The sequence below is a fragment of the Triturus cristatus genome, chromosome 10 (assembly GCF_964204655.1).
Source record: "Triturus cristatus chromosome 10, aTriCri1.1, whole genome shotgun sequence".
Lineage (NCBI taxonomy): Eukaryota > Metazoa > Chordata > Amphibia > Caudata > Salamandridae > Triturus > Triturus cristatus.
Window position 1 is genome coordinate 1,139,048,088 of NC_140593.1, and position 23,715 is coordinate 1,139,071,802.

General features: G+C 45.2%; 1 protein-coding gene across 2 annotated transcripts in view; it reads left to right on the forward strand.

The window, feature by feature from the left end:
* Positions 1 to 23,715, forward strand: part of PRKCB (protein kinase C beta) — a 1,047,370-nt gene that overhangs the window by 647,274 nt on the left and 376,381 nt on the right. The window lies entirely within an intron of this gene.

Below are 23,715 nucleotides of genomic sequence, written 5' to 3' on the forward strand. Positions count from 1 at the left end.
AACCCATAGTGACATTGTGCTCTCTCCAAGAAGAAAAGGTGTATATATATTTATATGAAGGTGCACTGAATTACCAATGTATCAACCTACTGAACTGGGGAAGCAACCATAGGGCATGGTGAACCAGGGAGTAAAGCTGAACCTCAACTTGGAGCATTCCATTCCAGGTCTCCCCCGCCAATAATGTATCCATTCTCTAGCCGGATCTCAAGGGAAGCCATGTATGTGACTCTGTATGCAGACAAAGCCCAACACTATCTAAAAGTATCCTTCATGGTGTAGCTTGCTACACATTTAGGCAAGCGCTTCAGTGCCCCACATAACCACGTACTATATAAATGCTGCCTTATAATACAGTACAATACGATACCTGTTACAGCCACCACCTTAATGTTTGTTCAACCTACTTTGAAGACGCAATGCCCTCCCACAACCGAAAACTCAATCCCTCCAAGACAGAAGTATTGTTCACCCAGAAAATGGCCTCCAGGCCATCAGGTTGTGGATGTAGGACCTGCCTGTGAATCACACCATGAACACTGACCCTTAAATAATATACCTTTGTTTGGTGGTCAACCTGAGGTCTTCACTTTTCACATTGAAATCATTGCTAAACTTTTCCAGTGCAAACCCCATTTTAAGAAAGTGAACTCACCCTTCTTGTGCTCTCTGTACTTTACTCTCAACAGTGCCTTGCAGTTCTGATTGTGTCAAACTCCACCTCAAATAATAGCCATTTTACGTGCCAAAGCTTGTCTCACCATCAGTACTTGGTAATTTAACTGATCCACTCCCTTACTGATACAATTATGTTGACTCTCACTCAAATCCTGAAACAAAATCAAATGCAAGCTTGTGTGCACCTGTAAGGAACCAGCAGCTTGGACTGCCCCCAACATCAACATCTGCAAAGGTGAACAGGTTTTCACAAATGGTATCTTTGGCTTACCTTCGGTAGCGTGGCTTGGGCAACATGGCTGCACTCCAGGGGAAAGTACACGTGGTCCATGTCACAATGCACTTGACCGTACAGTTAAAAAATTATTTCAAGGTCCCCTCCAGGTTTAGAGAACAAGTGAAATATTACATGATTATTCATGAGTAAAACAATCGAAAATTGTAACAGATGATCGAGAGTTTTGAATCCATAGTTGCAGTCCCAGGGGAAATAAAGACGGACGGTAATTAGATGTTCAAAACAAGAGAAATTGTAGCTGGGTAAAAAAGAAAAAGACAACCAACCATCGCACATCATTGTAAAAACTGAAATTCTGATTGGTAGTTGTACTTGGGGAGCTGTGCCGGATCCTGCCGCCAAAGAGTCCTGTCTCTGTTGAGGAAGAATTTAGACCACTAATTAGAAGTCTTGAGTAGAAACCGTCACAGAAGCCATTAAACTGTGTTGGACTGGTGGCAAAGTACGGAAATGTCTGGCAAATGGATTCAGCTGGTGAGCCAAACCTGGTCTGTTGCAGTTGATGGTGCCTGAAAATGGTTTCGGGGATTTGAATCCTTGTCACAGCTTTAGGGTTTTCGAGTGCTGAAGGTGATTCGAACTTGACAAAAAAATTCTGCAATTTTATTTTAAATTGCCACAGACCATCAGCTTGGTGTCACGTACAGTGACAACTTGATGAAATCTTGTAGAGGTTTCTTCACAACACACAGCCTGGCAAGCTCCCTCCATCACCTTCAAGTCATCAGGAAATGTGCCCCATAGGTTTAACAGGCCTTGTTTCCTGATGACCAATGAGAAGCTTTTCACAGAGTCCAATGGAAAGCCAGGTACAAGGGCAAGCGGTGAGCATTTGCCCAATGAGGAGCTCTTCACAGAGTCCAATGGGAAGCCAGGTACAAGGGCAAGCGGTGAGCATTTGCCTGGGTCGGTAGAGAGCTCCAGCGAGTCTGAGCCGGCCTTTGCTAAGATAGCACCCTGGGTGTGGGCAGAGAGAAATCTGGTGCCCTTGCTGATGGTAGTGAATAAAATGAGGCAGCAGGGGGTCCCTTTTGTGTTCACTGGTAAGTACCTGGATGAGCAGGGCCTGGCCCCTGAACACAAACATCCCTGGACCTCCCCCAACTCACCTAAAGCACCAATAGCTTGGCTGTCTCACGCAGAGGGTGGTTTTGTTGATGTGTGCCAGCCGGGGTCAGAGGATGAAGGGAGGGCAAGGAAGGGAGATAAAAGGGTGTTAAAAACATCGCCCGCTGTATGATAATGAAGGACTAAAACCCCTTTAAACCGGCAAATCAGACAGAAACAAACTTGCAGGGACAAAAACAAGGCTGGAGCAGGATGAGAAGAGAGCTGCTGTCGGCACGCAGCTCCATGCCCCCCTCAGAAAATTGCCGGCCTGGGCTCAGCCCGTCCATGCTAAAGGCCGGCCCTGTATAGAGTATAGGCCTGCCTGTAAGAGCATGCAAATGTGAATTTATGCTCTTGTATGAAAAATTTTTCTTTTTCACTGCACTCACCTGCTGCTGCCAAAGTGAGGATTAGCCCACTTAAAACAAGCTTTGGTAAAGCCAATCGTTTTTTTCTTTGCGAATTATTTTGACTTTGTCAATGTTTTGTTACATGTTGCATAGCAGTTGAGCTGCTGTGCGACATTACTTAAAATAAAAGTAAAAAAAAACACTATGACACCGGGCAATGCTGGCCGCGTGATAGCATTTGTTTTTTATCTTCGCTACAAGGGATTCAGGCGAAACCAAAATAGTGATGTTCTGTACCTTTCTACAAATAAATAAATAGGGGAGCTGCAGAATGTCGCAGTCTTAAAGCATGATTTGTTTCTGAGCAGCTCTTTGAGCGCTTTCAGAAGGTGTTAGTCAGGGTGACCACTCTTTGTATCGGCCAGCCATGTGATGCGGGTGTGTGGGTGCGGGCGGGCAGTATGGTAAGGGCCAAGAGGTGAGCAGTGAAAATATACACCGCAAAGGTTTCTGATCTGCCTGGAGGTCTGCTGGGACCAGAATACCCGTCTGGAACTGCATCAGTGCTTAATTTGTAAAATATTAAGTGCCAGGGCTCTGACCAGGAGGCCACTGCAGCTTGCACCACCCATCACCCCTGTCTTTGCTGCCAAAACAGACTACTGACCATCTCTCTCACATGTAAATGCCGCAGTTCAGATTAATCCAGTCCCCAAAGCTCAAGGAATGGCTGGGGAGGCAGGTATTAGCAATTTTTTAATGTATGTTGTTTTCCTAAATAACGGTTATACTGCTCATTTCTAAATTACATGAGCAGCGCCACCTTGTGGCAGACTGCCCTAAGTGCGCTGCTGACAATTAGGTGCAGGTGCTGAGCACCGGAAACCAATTAAATGCCGGTGCTCAGCACCGGAAAACACCGGCTCAAATTAAGCACGGAACTGCATGTCTTTAGAGGATGGGATGATGCCCCCTGTGTGTAGAGGTATGTCCTCAGTTTGATGTGGCCTGTATCTGTTTTGGTTGTTATGGCTAAATGTGTCTTCACTGGCATGGTCTTTATTAGATGAGTGAGTCATGAATTTGCCTGCTCCATAGGTGTTTTGTTGGCAGTTTGAACAGCAGGTATTTGGTCAGGTGACTGCATTGATACCAGCCTCCTCGTCTTTGTGCGAAGAGCAGGACGTCCGCTTGAATTCCTTCTCTGCCCGCATTATAATCCATTGACTTTGCGCAGAGGCGGAGCCTGGTTTTGCTAACCACTCTCACATGTCCCGGTCAGGAACAGGAGGGCATCCGATGTCTGCCCCAGAACTTTTTTCTCTTCGCAAGTGATGGCAACCCAATGTACAAAAAAATACAGAATTGTGCAAAATACTTTTTACAGATTTATTTTTCCACTTTGACCCCATTCTGTGGAGAGTGATATCGCTTGAGACCTTCAACTTATTTGTGACAATGAGGGGTGCGCTTGTGTTAGGGGTGAGATAAGACTGACCATCTTCCAGCATTCCTGAGTTATAGCTTACTTACCTCTGGACTGTATGCTTACTCGGCTGCAGAGAATGGTGTTTTTAGCGAACAAAATATACCGCCGGCTCCCGGGCGCTGTACATACATTTCTAAATTGTAATGGACTCTTCTTGTTGCTTCCCCACACACACTTATTTTTTTAAAAACACTTTGGCACTATTTTCTTTTTCTACCAATCCAACATGGATATGTAACTAAAAAGCCTCCGCCCACTTTGAAGGCGCCTGCTTGCTTGATGTGCATGCCTACAAAATGACAAGGCCGCTGCAGCTGCATTGTAGGCGAGACCTATTGGCTTGGTCTGTGTCCTCCACAGCTCTTCGTTACCCTTTTGTGGTCTTCAGTGCTTTGTAAGAATGACTGTGAATGACGCAGACCCCCAGAGTGGGTGTCACAGACAGATCCTCAGTTAAGAACCGCTGTTTTAGGGTGTCAGAAGCACAGGGATTGGCGGGGGCGTTGGGGACGCGTACTGACAGAAATAAATGCCCCTCTCGCAGGAAGAAAGCCGAGGCATTAATGGAGAGCGGCTGAGGGAAGGTCAAACAATTATCTCCCCGCACCGCGTCTGCCTCGAAAGCCACAGCACACAGAGGCGAGAGCCGGCTATTTGTATCAAAGCAAAGCAGCCGCGCGCCGTGGGAGGCAGGCGGCCAGAAGAGGAGGTGAAAGAAACCTCATGGGAAATTCCCTTCAGCCATGCAACATGACAACCCTTATTTCAGTGCAGACGCGAGACGTGGGCAGCAGACCTGTTTCCAAAGGCCCCCTTTATCCCATGGCAGACATGCCAAGGGAACACAGGCTTTCTCCCTGGACCCAGGGAGACCAGATTTTCAGAATCAAAAACCAGGCCTGGTCAGAAATAAAAGTAGGACTAATGTTTTTCGTGTTACTTTTATGTCTGGCCTGTCTCGTTTTTTTGCGAAGCTATGTAAGTGCATATATATATATATTATCTACTGGCGGTCGCCAGTAGATAGTTATAGTTAGGACCGTGTTTCCATAGGAAATCTCAAAATTCTATTTTGAATAACTTTGGCGCCGGTTGACGAATCCTCGCGAAATTTTCAAAACTAATGGGGCGCTCCGCTCAGCTCCTACCCTGAAAGTCTCGGGGGGGATTCGTCAAGCGGGGGCCCAGAAAAAAGGGGGGTCCCAAAACACGTTTTCCCCATGCATTTTCCCGTAGGACCTTTAGTCGAAGGTACAGCCCGAACGGCTGAACAGAATTACTTGAAATTTGGCAAAGAGGTAGTCCTCAGGTCAGGGATGTGCCTTTTGCATATATGGAGTCAATCTGTTCAGTAGTTCCTGAGAAAATTGCAGTTAAAGTACATAAATATCTATAGCCGCGCACGGTGCGCGCACCCGAACGTGCGCGAGCATAATTCTGATTGGTGGTTACATGTCAGTCAACGTTCGAATCGGTCGAAATCAGGAAGTGTCGGCCGCCATTTTGTTTGTTTTGAGTGCGAGAGTGAAAAAGGAAGGTGGCGAACGTGAAAAGGGGGCAGGGTAGAGAGTTCCTGACCCCCTAGCCTTTGTCAGGGGCTCCCTGAAGGACCCCGAAGGCAGAAAAAAACATTTTAATTTTTTTTTTAAAAATCGCGGGTTCGCGCACGGTGAGAAACCATAAAAAAAAAAATTTCAAACGTACTTTATTGTAAAATAAATATATTAAAAATATAATAATAAATACATAACTTCGCATTTAAAAAACCGTACAAATACACTGAAAAAACCATAGGTTTCACACACGTTATAGTTAGGAATTAGCATTTAAAAAACCTTGCAAATTCACTTAAAAAACCATAGGTTTCACACATGTTATAGTTAGGTGGACATTTCACTCGTAAAAAACCAATGAAATTCCCCCGTTATAGTTAGTTCAGATAACTATAACTTGCGCGACCGCCACTCTATCAAAAGGATGATGTCATCAGTGATGTCATGAGTGATGCCACTGACCATGTCATGAGTGATGTAATATGTGACGTCATGAGCAGTGGATTGCGGGCGCGCGAGTTATAGTTATCTGAACTAACTATAACGGGGGAATTTCATTGGTTTTTTACGAGTGAAATGTCCACCTAACTATAACATGTGTGAAACCTATGGTTTTTTAAGTGAATATATATATATCTCCACCGTTCTCTGCCACTTCCCTTCACCTTGGGAACAAACGGAGGTGAACCCTGTCTTTGTGCATTGATTTTTAGTTTTTGTTCATTCACCACATCCCCCGTGTGGCCTCTACCACTTTTGAATGGAGTGGTGTACTTTGGATATTTTCGCGCTAACCAAAGGCGCGTAAGAGGCCCCGTTCTGACAAGAGGCCGGAGTGATGCTGGTGTTCGCTGCTGCTTCAGCTTTTTCCTACGTCCAAGTTATTGGAACAATTCCGGCCCGCCTTTGATGTGCTGGCCAAGCCATGGGCTGCTGCCAGGAGCAGCTCGTTATTAACGAGGAGGCAAGTTCATTGTATTTTGTCTCACGGCCCGGCTGGTGTGTGTACTATAAGGCTGGAACGTAAAAGGGGACGTAAGGAACCTGGATGAACGCCTCCTCAGCCCCCGACATCGCCATAGCCATCCCGGACGGCTACAAGATCATCAGGAGGGATCGCATCAACCAGACCGGGGGAGGCATCGCCATCGTACACAAGAGCACCATTCGCATCTCGACTGACTCCACCGATGCTTTCAACGCCGCCGAATACCTGCACTTCCAGATCCACACCGACCCCAAGACTACCCTCAGAGGCACCCTCACCTACAGACCCCCGGGACCACGCGCACAGTTCTGCGAAGACATCACGGACTTCATCAGCCCACACGCCCTCCCCTCCACCGACTACATCCTCCTCGGGGACCTCAACTTCCACCTGGAGAACAACTACGACCGCAACACCACCGCCCTGCTGGACAACCTCGCCAACCTCGGACTCAAGCAGCTGGTCAACACCCCCACCCACTACGCCGGCCACACGCTCGATCCTATCTTCTCCTCCAGCAAGCACGTCTCCTTCAGCCACTCCACCGGACTCCACTGGACCGACCACAGCTGCCTCCACTTCAGCTTCAGAAAGAACACGGTCCACCACCACCCGAAGCAGGCTCCCCACAGGAACTGGAGCAAGATCACCGCCAAACAGCTCGCCACCTCCCTCAGCCAGAACCCGCCGGTCAGGACAACGGACCCTAACACAGCAGCCTGCAACCTCACGCAGTGGCTGACCACAAGTGCTGACGCCCTCGCCCCACTGAAGGACCCTCTCACCAGGCCCAGAAGCAAGAAGGCCCCCTGGTTCACCGACGAACTCAAGGACTCCAAGAAGGCCTGCCGCACCCTCGAGAAGGCCTGGCTCCTCGACAAGACCACCGACAACATGACCACCCTCAAACTCGCAACCCGCAGACATCACCAGCTCATCCGCACCACCAAGAAGAAATCTCTGAAGGAACGTCTAGACAAGAACGCCCATGACAGCAAGGAGCTCTTCAACATCGTCAAGGAATTCTCAAACCCCAACACCGGCAACAACGACATCACCCCCTCACAGGACCTCTGCGACTCCCTCGCCTCGTACTTCCACCGCAAGATCGCCGACATCCACAACGGCATCAGCGCCCAACCACCGAACCCATCGATCGAACCTACGTACCCAGCCGCCATCCTCCATACATGGACCGAGGTCACCCACGAGGACACGACCAGCACAATGAACACCATCCACTCCGGATCTCCGACCGACCCGTGCCCCCACCACGTCTTCAACAAGGCAGCCCCCACCATCGCACCCCACCTCCGAGACATCATCAACACCTCATTCAACACAGCCACCTTCCCGGAAAGCTGGAAGCACGCCGAGCTCAGCGCACTACTGAAGAAACCTACAGCGGACCCGACCGACCTCAAGAACTTCCGCCCCATCTCGCTCCTTCCCTTCCCGGCCAAAGTCATCGAAAAGGTCGTCAACAAGCAACTGGCCACCTTCCTAGAGACGAACGGATCCCTCGACCCATCGCAGTCCGGATTCAGAGCCAACCACAGCACCGAGACCGCCTTCATCGCAGCCACTGACGACATCCGAGCCCTGCTCGACAACGGTGAAACTGCGGCACTCATCCTCCTAGACCTCTCCGCTGCATTCGACACTGTCTGCCACCGCACCCTAGTCCAACGCCTCAAGGACACCGGCATCCAAGGGAAGGCCCTGGACTGGATCACCTCATACCTCTCCGGAAGAACTCAGAGAGTACGCCTCCCGCCGTTCCGCTCAGAAGCCACCGAAGTCATCTGCGGCGTCCCGCAAGGATCATCGCTCAGCCCCACTCTCTTCAACATCTACATGAAACCGCTAGCTGCCATCGCTCGCAATCACAACCTGAACATCATTTCCTACGCCGATGACACCCAGCTGATCCTCTCCCTCACCAAAGATCCCGACACCGCCAAGGCGAGCCTCCACGAAGGGATGAAAGACGTCGCCGAATGGATGAACGACAGCCGCCTAAAGCTGAACACGGACAAGACAGAAGTCCTCGTCCTGGGATCATCGCTCTCCGCGTGGGACGACTCCTGGTGGCCCCCGGCCCTAGGCACCGCACCCAGGCCAACAGACCACGCACGCAACCTGGGCGTCATCCTGGACTCCTCCCTTTCAATGACCAGACAGGTAAACGCCGTCTCCTCATATTGCTTCCACACACTCCGCATGCTCCGCAAGATCTTCCAATGGATTCCGACCGAGACCAGGAAGACGGTCACCCAGGCCCTCGTCACCAGCAGATTGGACTATGGAAACACCCTCTACGCCGGAACAACAGCCAAGCTTCAGAAGAGACTCCAGCGTATCCAGAACGCCTCCGCCCGACTCATCCTGGACGTCCCCCGACGCAGCCACATCACGAGCCACCTAAGAGACCTGCACTGGCTCCCTGTCAACAAGAGGATCATGTTCAGACTCCTCACCCACGCACACAAATCCCTCCACGACCTGGGCCCCAGTTACCTCAACGACCGCCTGACCTTCTACACGCCCACCCGCCAGCTACGATCCGCGACCCTCGCCCTCGCCGTCGTGCCTCGCATCCAGAGAGCCACCGCCGGAGGAAGATCCTTCTCCTACCTGGCAGCCAAGACCTGGAACTCCCTGCCTGTCCACCTGCGGCTGACCCAGGACCACCTCGCCTTCAGGAAACAGCTCCAGACCTGGCTGTTCGAGCAGTAGCAGACCCCCCTCCCCAAGCGCCTTGAGACCCTTCCGGGTGTGTAGTGCGCGATATAAATGCTTTGATTGATTGATTCAACAGACTCCTTATCAAGGATTTTGAAATTCGGACGCCACGTACCTTTGCCTAACAGCAGATACAAATAAGAGCATACAACTAACGAACTCTTCCCATGTATTACTCACCAGATATTACTGCATTCTGGGAATTGTGGTTTTTCCGAAAGCCACAGTGAAGTTGGGACTATGTGATCAAAGGCCAAGCGGACTACCGCCAGTGGGAGTGAGCCAAGGCATTTCAAAAAGGCGTGGTGGAGCAGTACCTTGTTTTAACGGCGTCTGATGAAGGCCGTAAGGCCGAAATGCATTGTGCCCGAGCTGTTTTATTAAAGGTCTTCCAGCGTGTCCCCGTGTGGCCTCTACCTCTTTTGAATGGAGTGGTGTACTTTGCAGATATATATATATATATATATATATATATATATATATATATATATATATATATATATTTCTCTCCACCATTCTCTGCCACTTCCCTTCACCTTGGGAACAAACGGAGGCGAACCCTGTCTTTGTGCATTGATTTTTAGTTTATTTGTTCATTCACCACAACCGCCATCTAGAGTTGCCCTTTCGTTGAGCTGCACTTCAGGGCGGCTCCCAGCTGCAAACACAAGTGCTCCAAGCCTGAACATCAGTCTCCATCTGTAGTGCCTACGCGTTTCGGGCCAACACCCTTCTTCATGGGCAATGAACACAGAGAAAGGCAAACGCATGGACGACCAGAACATCCCCTATTATTGCTAATTAGCATATAGGTGGTCCGAAACGCGTAGGCACTACAGAAGGAGACTGATGTTCAGGCTTGGAGCACTTGTGTTTGCAGCTGGGACCCCCCTGGAGTGCAGCTCAACGGAAAGGGCAAATCTTTGAATTTGTAGTCTGCCCAGGCCACGAGTCTTGCACCACCCCGAGACCTGAGGGGGTCTGCTGCTGCTTATTGGGACAACGTTGTGCGGAGCAGGTTGGTGGTGTGCTATGTACATGTGCATTTCAAGCAGGACACTCGATTTCCCCAGGAGAACTTTGTTTTTTAAATGCAGCGAAAGGTGGCGACCCACTTGGGGAATACAATTGGGATTACCAGTCCCAGAAATCACAGCATTTTACTCACCTGTATGCTAATTAACAATAAAAGGGGATGTTCTGGTCGTCCATGCGTTTGCCTTTCTCTGTGTTCATTGCCCATGAAGAAGGGCTTTGGCCCGAAACGCGTAGGCACTACAGAAGGAGACTGATGTTCAGGCTTGGAGCGCTTGTGTTTGCAGCTGGGAGCCGCCCTGGAGTGCAGCTCAACGAAAGGACAACTCTTTGAATATAAACATATATATATATATCCAATCAACAATCAATCTTTCTTCGTGCAAAGACTGCGCCGAGCCCCAATTCTTATTCAGAAAGCGTGCTTTATTTCAAGCAAAAACAAACAATGTCCCGACGCGTTTCGGAACCGTAGTTCCTTGGTCACGGGTCGTCAGACGTTGGTATGCATCACATGATATAGTGCAAAGAATAAACAATACAAAAGAAGGACTACGAATATAGTCTGTTATCATGATTGTATCTACCGCCATATTGGAATGGTTAATAGGTATCACAATGTAATGGAACAAAAAACCATCAATTAAATGCAAGATTGTTCTCTAGCATAACTCAATTGTTAATCATTACAAAATCAGAAATCTGACTTCAACCCTATATCCAATTGATCAAAAACATTTCATAAAGGGTTTTCAAACATTGACTGGTTAAGATAATACCCTGTCTAGTCGTATCTCTTACCCAAGTGGGTCGAGAATAATTACAACAAATGTATAATACTAGTAATGACATTCCAAGGTGTCAAACATAGTTTAGTACGTTAATATCACGTCTGTTTTTTACGTCTGTTTTTTATACCCCAGTGGGTTGAGAATATCCAGTCAAGCAGAAAACAAAAATAAAATTTAGATTTTTAGAGTTTTTAGAAATAATGATGTTCCCATGCCCAAGTGGGCTAATCACATCAAATGTGTGATACCAGTAGTGATACTACTTCAAGGCGTTTAAATACTGCAATTCTTCGTAAACAGATGTACACTCCGTCTCCTATAAATAAATATAAACCAAATGCACTAATCATTAAAATGATTATTAATTTTAAACTGTTAAAATTACATGAACATCTAACATACAAGGCACTAAATCCAGATTAAAAACATAAGATGAACAGCAGGTTTTTCGATCTTACTATATAACAATGAATTCTAACCTAGGTGGACTGACAATTCTTCATCTTTGTTAATGCCTCCTGGAACCAAAGTTTCATATTTAATTATCAATCGAGATTCTAATCTGCGCAATTCTTGCGTTCTGTTACCTGCTCTCTCTGATTTTTCAATTCTGTCCAGGGCACAGAATCTCAATAACCTACTATCTTTCTTATGACATTCCTTGAAATGTCGAGCAATAGGGTATTGTCTGTCTTCATTGGTTATAGCACGCATATGTTCTAGAATGCGCAATTTCACCTGGTTAATAGTACTGCCGATATATACTAATTGGCAGGGGCATATTAATGCATAGACGCAAAAATCCGATTTACAATTCAGATGTTTTCGTATAGTGAATGGTTTCATAGCTTTTGATAAAATTATCTCTTTACAATTGAAGCTGTTTCTACATGCTTTACAGGAGGTACATGTAAAGAAACCCTGAATCGTGGATTTTGCTTCGGACTCTGGAAGAATGTTATTACAGAGTACATCCTTCAACGCTGGACATCTATGAAATGTTATTTTAGGAAACTCATCTGTACATTTAATGAAGGTTTCATCAATTCGCAACACTTTCCAGAATTTATTTAAGCACTTTCTAACCTCCTTTGCTTGGCTGCTGAAAGTGGTAATAAATCTTACTGTTGCGTCCTCTTTTTCTGTATTTATCTTGGTTTCCAATATTGTGTCTCTTTTCACTTTGGCCACTTTCTTACAGGCCTTTCTGATGACTTTGCTATAGTAACCTCTTTCTTCAAATCTGTCTCTCATCCTATTCATCTCTTGTGTGAATGTAATATCTGAGCTACAATTCCTTCTAGCTCTCAAGAGTTCCCCATAGGGGATACTGTTGATAAGATTAATCGGATGGCAACTTGCCGCATGAAGCATGCTGTTTCCTGCAGTACTTTTGCGAAACAATTTGCTCTCCAAACGATTTTCTACAGGTGTTATTTCTACATCTAAGAACTCGATTCTGTTCTAATTATGTGTGCAAGTGAACGTGAGATTGAGATCATTTTCATTCAAGGAATTAACAAAATCTACTGCCTCTGTCTCGTCACCTTTCCAAATGCAGAATATATCGTCAATGTATCTTGCCCAGAGGACAACATGATGGTCAAAGGCACTGATGTTATTCGCCACTTACTCCTCCCACCAGCCCAGGTATAAACCGGCGTAACTGGGGGCGAAGCAAGTACCCATCGCTGTCCCCTGGGCTTGACGATATATCACATGGTCAAAAATAAAAAAGTTATTTTTTAAACATGTTGTCATCATGTTTAACAACATCTCAGTATGCATGAGATAACAAATGGGTCGATCTTTAAGATAATATCTGCATGCTTCTATCCCCAAGTCATGAGGTATGCAGGTATAAAGGCTGTTAACATCTAATGTTAGTAAAAGATAATCTGTTTCCCAAATTACATCCTTTATCATTCTTAAAAAATGACCCGTATCCTTAATATATGAAGGCAAGGTTTCCACATAGGGCCTTAAGAAATGATCAATATATTTTGAGGTGTTTTCTAACATGCTTCCAATAGAAGCAACAATTGGACGTCCTGGTGGGACGTCTTTGTTCTTGTGTACTTTTGGTAATAAGTACATAGCTGGTAATTTCGGGAATTTACAACATAGAAATTTAAATTCATCTTCAGAAATCAAATTTTCATTTTTCCATTTCACCAATTCATTGACAAACTTCTCATTGCTTTTTTCGTAGCATTTACTATCACTTTTTATGTAACTCATCTCATCACTTAGTTGACGTCTCCCTTCTTCCAGATACATATCTAAAGGCCATATCACCACGTTTCCACCCTTATCTGCCTTTTTGATAACTATCTGTTTGTTGTTCTGTAGTTCCATAATGGCTACTTGTTGTTTTTTAGTGAGATTATTGGAGAATCTGGGTTTATGTTTGGCCAATTTCTTAAATTCTTCAAGAACACCTTTTTCGAAAACCTCTAAAGACTCATCATGGATTTGTGGTAAAAACACAGACTTTGGTTTAAAACCACTTTTATCTGAGTCATCAATCAACAATTCCTCTTGTGCCAAGCTATTCAATGGATCATCAACCCAATTATCATCCACTAATTCTCTTAATGTGTGTAAGGTTTCTATGTCCCCAATAGATAATATGGGTTCCTTGGCCTGGGAAGTATATGTTAGAGGCTTCACCCTATTTTCATACCACTTTCTCAGCTTCAATTTACGCGTGAAAAAGAATAAGTCAATCCTACTATCAGTATAGTTAAAACTTTTAGTTGGACAAAAAGTGAGTCCCAATGAAAGTACATCATTTTGTTCTTTAGTTAATGTAAAATTAGAGAGGTTCAATACCGTAAAGGTGTTCTTCATGGTATAGCTGTTTTGCCTCTTGTCACCATTCCCATAAGGCTTTGTATATTTCCTTGTTGTTTTGCGCCCCGCTTGCCTCCTCTGGCGCCTCAACCTCGACCTCGACTCCTTGCCAGGTGGGGACTTGCTAATTCCTGTCTCCCCTTGGCAATTATGTCGTATTCCTTTAAAATGCTGGATTTTACTCCTTCTGGCGTTTTGCTTTTCTCCTTCTCCAAGGATTCTATTGCTTGTGGTCGTGTTGTTACTGGGGCTTCCATTGGGATTTCATTGGTCACTGCTTCAGTGTTAGTAGTTTCTTGTCTTTGTTTTATGTTTGGTGTTGTTATTTCTCTTAAATGATCAAATTTCTTACCAAACGTAAGGATCTGTCCCAATTTATAATCCATCTCGTCGCGGTGGAATTTTCGCTGTTTTTTTATTTTGATTTCGTATTCCGCTTTTTCCAAGCGTTTTTTTAGTTTCGCCATTTCCATTTCAAAATCACTTGTAGTGCATTTGTTTTTCAGTGTTTCAGAGAATTTTTCAATTTCAAGTGCCAGTCGTTCAGTGTCTAGTGTGTAGAAACAGCTTCAATTGTAAAGAGATAATGTTATCAAAAGCTATGAAACCATTCACTATACGAAAACATCTGAATTGTAAATCGGATTTTTGCGTCTATGCATTAATATGCCCCTGCCAGTTAGTATATATCGGCAGTACTATTAACCAGGTGAAATTGCGCATTCTAGAACATATGCGTGCTATAACCAATGAAGACAGACAATAACCTATTGCTCGACATTTCAAGGAATGTCATAAGAAAGATAGTAGGTTATTGAGATTCTGTGCCCTGGACAGAATTGAAAAATCAGAGAGAGGAGGTAACAGAACGCAAGAATTGCGCAGATTAGAATCTCGATTGATAATTAAATATGAAACTTTGGTTCCAGGAGGCATTAACAAAGATGAAGAATTGTCAGTCCACCTTGGTTAGAATTCATTGTTATATAGTTAGATCGAAAAACCTGCTGTTCATCTTATGTTTTTAATCTGGATTTAGTGCCTTGTATGTTAGATGTTCATGTAATTTTAACAGTTTAAAATTAATAATCATTTTAATGATTAGTGCATTTGGTTTATATTTTTTTATAGGAGACGGAGTGTACATCTGTTTACGAAGAATTGCAGTATTTAAACACCTTGAAGTAGTATCACTACTGGTATCACACATTTGATGTGATTAGCCCACTTGGGCATGGGAACATCATTATTTCTAAAAACTCTAAAAATCTAAATTTTATTTTTGTTTTCTGCTTGACTGGATATTCTCAACCCACTGGGGTATAAAAAACAGACGTAAAAAACAGACGTGATATTAACGTACTAAACTATGTTTGACACCTTGGAATGTCATTACTAGTATTATACATTTGTTGTAATTATTCTCGACCCACTTGGGTAAGAGATACGAATAGACAGGGTATTATCTTAACCAGTCAATGTTTGAAAACCCTTTATGAAATGTTTTTGATCAATTGGATATAGGGTTGAAGTCAGATTTCTGATTTTGTAATGATTAACGATTGAGTTATGCTAGAGAACAATCTTGCATTTAATTGATGGTTTTTTGTTCCATTACATTGTGATACCTATTAACCATTCCAATATGGCGGTAGATACAATCATGATAACAGACTATATCCGTAGTCCTTCTTTTGTATTGTTTATTCTTTGCACTATATCATGTGATGCATACCAACGTCTGACGACCCGTGACCAAGGAACTACGGTTCCGAAACGCGTCGGGACATTGTTTGTTTTTGCTTGAAATAAAGCACGCTTTCTGAATAAGAATTGGGGCTCGGCGCAGTCTTTGCACGAAGAAAGATTGATTGTTGATTGGATTTGAAGGGGTCGCGACCCTGCCGGCAGCCCGCCACCCGAGAAAAGGCAGAGATTAGCGCGAACAGAAGTGGCTTATATATATATATATATGTATAGATAGATAGATAGATAGATATACATATATATATATATACATATATAGATATATATTTATACACACATACACTCACTTATTTACAAGGTTTACGATGCAGCCTCCTCCTGTGCTGTCTGAAAGAAACAGATAATAAATTAAACCAGTTTAGAGGCACCTCTTGGAAGGAGAGCATAGATTCATTTCTGCTCTGCAGAATTACTTTATCTCAAAAACCAGGACATTTACTGAAAATTAGGGAGCACTCGGGACACTGGGACAGTCCTCTGAAAACTGGACTGTCCGGGGATATCTGAGATGTCTGGTCACCCTACATGGACCCCATAATCCATGGCAGGAATGTTCGTCCTTTCAACATGCGTGCCGAGTTTGCTGCTTCCCCTCCATCACCTTGAAGGAGGGCCACTGCAGTTCCACGATTCTGCGGCTGCATTGTTTTCTGCGTTAATATGGATTTACCACACTTGCCGCATAATCCGCTGTCTGCTGCTTAAGTTGCAGATTGCAAGGAAGTGTGATTTTAATACAAATGGATCAAAAGTTACTAAAATTAAGTACCACGTGTGATGTTGTGCCATGGAAAACACACTGCAGAGCTTAACTGGTCACCTTTCTGTTTCTGAAAGCTGTATTCAGGTGATAAAGTTGAGTTCAGACAGTGTTAATGTGTATTAAACCGGCAATGTGCTCAATTATGCCACGTCATTAAAATTTTCCTGTCACATCCTTTAGTAAACCTTGCACGAAATGTGCTTCTTTATTGGCACCTAAATCCAGTTGGCCCTACATTAACCACGAGCATGTTTGGCCCCGAATCGTTCAGCCCCAGTTTCCTTCAGACATGCATTTTTTCAACTATCTATCTGGCTAATTGTGGATCTCACAAAAAAATTGTTCTGTAGGTTTGTCTCATACAATGTAAGTGGTACGGTTCCATTGACGTCTAGGGGTGTAATTAGAGTCCAATAAATTGGTAAACTCCCGCCCACCAAACTCAAGGTTGACTGCCCCAGCTAGAGCTGGGGGAACAGCCAGATTTCCAGTGTTGGATTCTCAGCTGGCTTCGCTGGTAGAATTCTAAAATGAGCGTCCTCTGGGAATTCCAAAAGTCATACCACAGTCTTCTATCCCAGACACAACTACCATTCACCCTGTGGTGAATGGTAGTTGTGTCTGGGATAGAAGATTGTGGTATGACTTTTAGAATTCCCAGAGGACGCTCATTTTAGAATTCCTGTTTGAACCCTAGTCCTTTAGGTGTTAAAGGGTCCCTCTCTCTTTTTAAGAAGTCCGCTGTTAGAATCCCTTGATTTGGCGGCTGGTTACCCAAAAGAGCTTTCCTGCCCGTTTTATGTCCGGGTCCCCGCTGCTGATGTTTCCCTGCCTGGGTCCATCACGCAAGGCACCCGCCAACTCTAAACGATCCACTAGACTACATGCCTAAGTAGCCCATATTGGCCACACGGCCCCTTGCATTGATGGATTGGATGTGCATCGATTAACTTCTAGCTGATGTGTCTCTCCCATAGCTTTCGCTCCGCAAACCTTCTCTGTTCCTGACACTTTAATCATCCCAGGGGTAGAAAATGTCCCCACATCACATTCTTGGATCCACACTTCCCAGCATGCATTTTAGCATTTAAAAGAAGTTGGTACCATGTGGCATCAGTGTTCCCAAAACACAGCTTGTTAGGTCAGCCCAGACGCATCACCCTATTGCAAGATGGGTGACAGTAGCAAAATGCCTACTGCTGACTCATGGACACAGAATAAATTCAGAACTGATAGAAACACAGTCATACAAGAATACCTACTTGCAGCTGTGCTCACCTTACACAAAAAGCAGGTATGCCCGCTACCACCATCGAACATCGGGTGTGTGCTAGGTTCAGTACCTCCTACAATGTGTTATCCACCCTTCAGGGCCCCCCACCCATCATAAGGTTTTTTCTATGAGAGGGGACTTTCAGTGGGTCCCTACTAGATTTGGCCGGCTAGCCACACTGTAGCGTTAGACTACTGTGCGCTTCTTTATAAGCAGCGTCTGCAGAATTCTGCAGGAGCATTAACTAAGTTCTGCAGCATGAAATGGTAAATGACATGGCTCATTCTTTGGCAGTATTATTTTGCTATTTTGTCATTTTAACACACATTAATACTGTCTGAGTAAATTAGACCCCTCATTAGTACCAGGTTGACAGCAGTAAGCAACTGAAAGGGTAACCTTTGCAAATAGTCTGCCGCTGCACGGCTCTATGTTTTGCAATTCTTTGATCGAGCTAGAAATATTTTTAGTTGAAATATACAAATAATGCAGCAGATGGCGGATTAAGTGGCATGTGCAATAATTACATGTCTTATGTAGAAAAGCTCTGCGGCTGTTGAATCACAGATTTACAGTGGGCCTGTTTATAAGCGGTAGTGTAGGTGGGAGGAGCCTAATTTTATGTAGGTAAGAAGAGGGCCAGTGTTCCGTGTGGACACACCTCATGATCAGTCGCGGCTGGCATCTATGGGGAGTGGTGGGGCGGGCAAATGGGTGGTGGGTAACAATAAAAAACACCTTAAACACAGCATCCTCCCCGCTGCACGTCCCCCTCCTCCTGCTGCTGCAGTCCAATGCGGGCCCCAGCCAACTGCCTTAACCAATCCTGACGCTGCTCTCACCAGCATGAGAGAAGCGCCAGGATTGGAGCAAGCGGCCTCTCTCGCCACTCCTGAGGACACTGGAGCCCTACACAAGACAGCTGGGTTAGAGCTTTCAAAGTGCGCATGTCTGGCTGGCCATCGCAAGAAAAGTGCCCCTGCAACCCTCCCTCCTGCCTACTGCTTTCACTCTGCAAGCCCCGACCCGACCCTCGGTTAGGAAAAGGGGATGAAAAATAAATGGTAATTTTTCATCTTTAGGGCTTTTGGGAGCAATTTAGGTGGCAGGGCGACGCTCCTCTGCTTTCACGGAGGAGCACCCGCTGCTCATAATGCAAGGATCGGGGCGGAGAATTGACAGTCAGCTAATCTTGTGTCTGTTGTGTGGATTCCCAGAAGAAGCTTGCTTTGCTGCTGTGCCTGTTGTGCTGATATAATTGCACTGTATCTACTCTTGCTGTGCCTGATGTATATGTCAGTAGGAAATTATTTTGCTGCTTTCTTAATTTCTCTCTCAACATGTTTAATGCTCCAAAACACAAAAGAGGATTCGGTTCCATAATTGTAAATTCTAGCCACTCCTTTCTAGACATTTCTAGAGCTGCTTCTGGTAAGGGACACCACCATTTGCTGGCCAGGCCTTGAAGATGAGAGAGATTCTGCTGGGCTGGTAGCTGCAAATGTTTGTATTGACCAGAAAGAAGGAAAAAAATGAAGGCGGTGTTGCTTTGGCTTGGAGAGGCTGGCTCCTCTGCGCCGCACTAAATTGAAACTGTGCATCTTCATAATGGTCGGGGTGTCACCGGGCCTTGGGGAGCTCCAGCCGCTTTGGCGTGATTAATGAGACGGGATACGGACAGCAGGAACCGTCTGGAGCCAAGGCTCGTTCTATTAAATAAATCTCCAGATCGGCACGATCACTTATGAACATCCACCGAACACATGATCTAGCGCGCGGCAAGAGTCCCCCACCAGGGAAAACTGATGACTTCAGCGCTGAACCAGAGCTTCCTCCTGGCGGGAGCTCAACATGGAAGCCGCCTTGGCTGCAGCCAATGACGGTGTTCTAACCGTTTGCGTCTCCCCGTATTTCTCTCCGTCCCAGAGTCATCCATATTTTAATGCTCCTCCTCAAAAGCGGAGAGAAGGCTTGGAAAAAAACTCAATTATTCGAGGAGGGGTTAATTATTATTCTAAAATAAAATATTACTATCCGCAGTCCATCACAATAAAAAAAAACGAAATGGTATCTGCCAAATGAATCGCGCAGCAAGTCGTTTTTCTTAGAAAAAGATTTTCTCTTTATTCTTTTTATTCAATGGTTGTTCTTTAAAAACACAAAGCACAATTGAGAGTCGACGCATTTCGTCCCTCTTGGGACTTCTTCAGGGCTTAGCGTGTCAAGGACTTATTCCAAAAGTTCTCCATGTCAAACTTGGGTAAGATGAATAAATGGTACTAGAAGTAAATCTTAGCGTGTCAAAAACTTGTTATAAAAGTCTTCCATGTCAAACTTTGGTTTGGTGAATGAGTAGTACAAAGAGTAAATGGGACAAATGTGTCCCAGGTGTATGATTGTGGCGCCCGGTTCCAAAAGAAAAACGTATTATTCGAACTCGTCTGCAAATATTTGGGAAAAGTGTATCTTCAGAAGTCAAATTTATGGTCCTGCTAAGCAGGGAGAAGAGAATAAGGGCATTTTGCCGTCGATTCAGTTGAATGGTCCTTTCTCTGTGCCATTTTCGACAAAATGGGCTTAGGACCAAAATTCATAAAATGGATCAGGTGGCTTTATATAGACGGTATGGCGAAAGTAAACGTTAACGGTACACTATCTAGGGGATTTTGGATGAAATGGGGTACAAGGTAGGGGTGCCCGCTGTCTCCGATGCCATTTCCCCCGGCTGATGAGCCATTGGCTAATTAGAACTGACTAGGAGCACAGCTTTGAGGGAGGACCTGGGGATGGGCTGGGACGAAAGAGATTCACTTTACACGGATAACATTCTGTTAAATGTAGCTGACCTAGACACCTCTCTATGATGGCACAACTGCTCAAACAAATATTTGAGGTCTACTGGGAACACAAAGGACTGAGCGTTAATTGGGAGAAATCCTTGATTCACCCAGTGGGATGATGGACCCTTGGTGAGAACATGCCCTTACCGCTGAGAATTGAACCCCATCACTTCAAATATCTGGGGTTATGGATATCAAGAGATGCCCAGACTCATTACGATGACAATTCAAACCCATACTTTGCAAACTTGCGGATGATGTGGAAGATTGGCATACTATTCCGATCTCACGTATAAAATGATTGTTCATCCCAGATTCACATTCAATCTACAGAACAGTCCATTTGGTACCAAAACTGTTTTTTCCAGAAACTTGACCACATAGTAAGGACACTGATCCGGGCAAGAGTGGCACTACGCATAGACTACAGTTGTATGAAACAACCATGCTTTCCTTTCCGATGCTTTCCTTAACGCGGGCGGAGCAACGAATATGTCTGAAAAATGCATTCCATTTACAACGCAAGTTGTTACAACGACTTGCCCAAGGGGGGCGCTGGACTTTTGAGTAGAATAATTTACTAGACCAACTGCAGTACCCGCAACAGTAGGGAAAGCCTTGGATTTTAAAGTCCAACGCCGCTTTACCTAACGCATTTCATTGTAACGACTTGCGTTGTGAATGGAATACATGGTTCAGATGCATTTGTTGTTCTGCCCGCATTGCAAAGGCAACGCGTTGTTTGGCGGTCATGGTATTTGCTGTTTCCCATAGACTATGCAAAACACTGCTACAATCCACTTATGAAGGGGTGGGGGTAGAGCTCCCAAACACCCAGAAATACTACGGGCCTGATTACGAGTGGGTCATAGTGCAAGGGTCATTATATTCCGACTCCTGTGTAAACCCCTGTGTGCACAAGGGTCAGAATTACAAGTTGAGTGTTATTTAAAGTATCTGATAATTATCCAATGCATTAAATAAGTCAACCTTCGTTAATTTTGGGCAGGTTTGACGGGGGAGAAGCATACTGTATGTACCGTACATGCGCATTTTTGGTGCGTTAAACACCAAAATCTGCGTGTTATTCCCCAGAATCTCATAATAGGTGCTTTTTTTCACACCCAATAAATAACTTAACCCATGGTATTGTTATCTATCAGATGCGATAATTAGCACCTATTCTCATAATCAGACCCATTGAAGCATCTCCGCTCTGCCCAGTATGGGCATATGTGGTCAATGTAATAGAAGATATGGACAGAAAGGCACGTTCTGTCATATAATCCGGCGCTGTCCTAAAATACAAGAATATTGGAGAGCAGTGGGACAACATCTGATTGCAATCACACAAATACCCTTAGAGGCGAATGCCCCCGACACTCTTGGATGCAAGAAGCTACAACCAAAAATTGATCAGCCTGGGCTTTGCAGTGGCCAGGAGCGGCATAGCACAGAAATGGGGACGTGCAGAGGTACCGCATGTGACAGACAGGAGGAGAGAGATGGACAGCTGTATGGCAGTCGCCCTACCCCCCCCCCCCCCCCCCCCCCACAAACACACACACTGAACTCTGGCTTCCAGCTCTTTCTTTATAAGCAAACAGTTCCTGTGCTGGACAGGCTGCCGCAGAAGACTAGTACTGCGACCCAGAGACGTGCTGCAGTGTTACGGTATTATGAGTGACGCGCTTTGTGGATTGACGCTTGTATACCGTAAAAGCCTGCCACTGTTGTTACGTCAGCTGTAGTACTGTCACAGGCAGGCATTGCAGCACAGAAGGGTGCTGTGCTGGTACGGTTGGTGCTCCTTGGGAAGCGTGTTGTGGTGGTTACGTTGGTGATTGAGGTAGGGGTGTGTGCTGTGTTCTTGGATGGAGTCTTTTGCTACAGCACCTTAAGGATGTGTGTTGCAGTCCTTGATGGAGCAGGTGCTCTGGTACTTTGGTTTGTTGGTGGCACACAGGGTTGACATTTGTAAATAAGCACAGAGTAAGCGTCTGCAAACAGGGCTGTCGTCTTTATGAAAAGTCCTTCCCATGAATTACCTTGTTTCGTGGAAATTTGAAGGCCGCGTTTTTATGTTTGGAGGCGACATAAATATGGATGCTTAGATCTGGAACCCAATAGTCCTTTGGGTACCAGGCACCCAGATCAGGGGATTCTGACAGCAGAGCCAGGTGAGGCTCCAGCATTGGGAACCTGGCTGTTCCCCAACTCTAAATGAGGCAGGCGATGGGGACAATTTATGGGACTCTAACTCTTCTTAGCAAAACTTTAGACACAAATACTTTCTTTTAACTTGCCTAATTCTCAGCAAGAAAACAATGCATAAACTACATCTGGAACCCAATAGTCCTTTGGGTACCAGGCACCCAGATCAGGGGATTCTGACAGCAGAGCCAGGTGAGGCTCCAGCATTGGGAACCTGGCTGTTCCCCAACTCTAAATGAGGCAGGCGATGGGGACAATTTATGGGACTCTAACTCTTCTTAGCAAAACTTTAGACACAAATACTTTCTTTTAACTTGCCTAATTCTCAGCAAGAAAACAATGCATAAACTACATCTTGCCCGTTAGTATCATACAGACCACGCCCTGTTTCCTCTAGGAATGCCTTGCAAAGTATCGTCTATACATTTTATTTAGTTTCAGTCCCTAAAACAAGAAGGATCTCATCCTCAAGCTCCCAGCGGATGGTCTATGGGTTCAATGAGTTTTCGGAAATGAATCAGTGGGATCTTTGGGGTTGTTTACAACAGACTGCTGCCCCATAAAGCACCCCTCCCTCTGGCATCCGGCCATAAACATCTGACTATTTCTCTGACCATGGGGTTTTGGCTTAAAAAGTGGGTTTTTCTTTCGCAGGAGACATCTGTTTCTTTAAAGATGCCCAGTCCTCTCCCTCCTTGGAGGGACATGATGCATATATCGGTGATGATGGGCGTCAGAGTGTCCTGACATGGTTTCAAGCTCCTGGGTAGCATTGATCTGATGGGCTGGCAGCTTGCATTATTACTTTTGTGATATCTTGCTGGAGTGGTGTGAAGATAGAAGGTGCAATCATGAAGCACTGTGTGAGGGATCTCTGCCTGGTGTCTGCACCTATTGAGTCATTATTTTAGTCCATGTTTTTTCCATTGTATTTCTAAGTTTAGAGAAGTCTCCTGTTTAGCAGA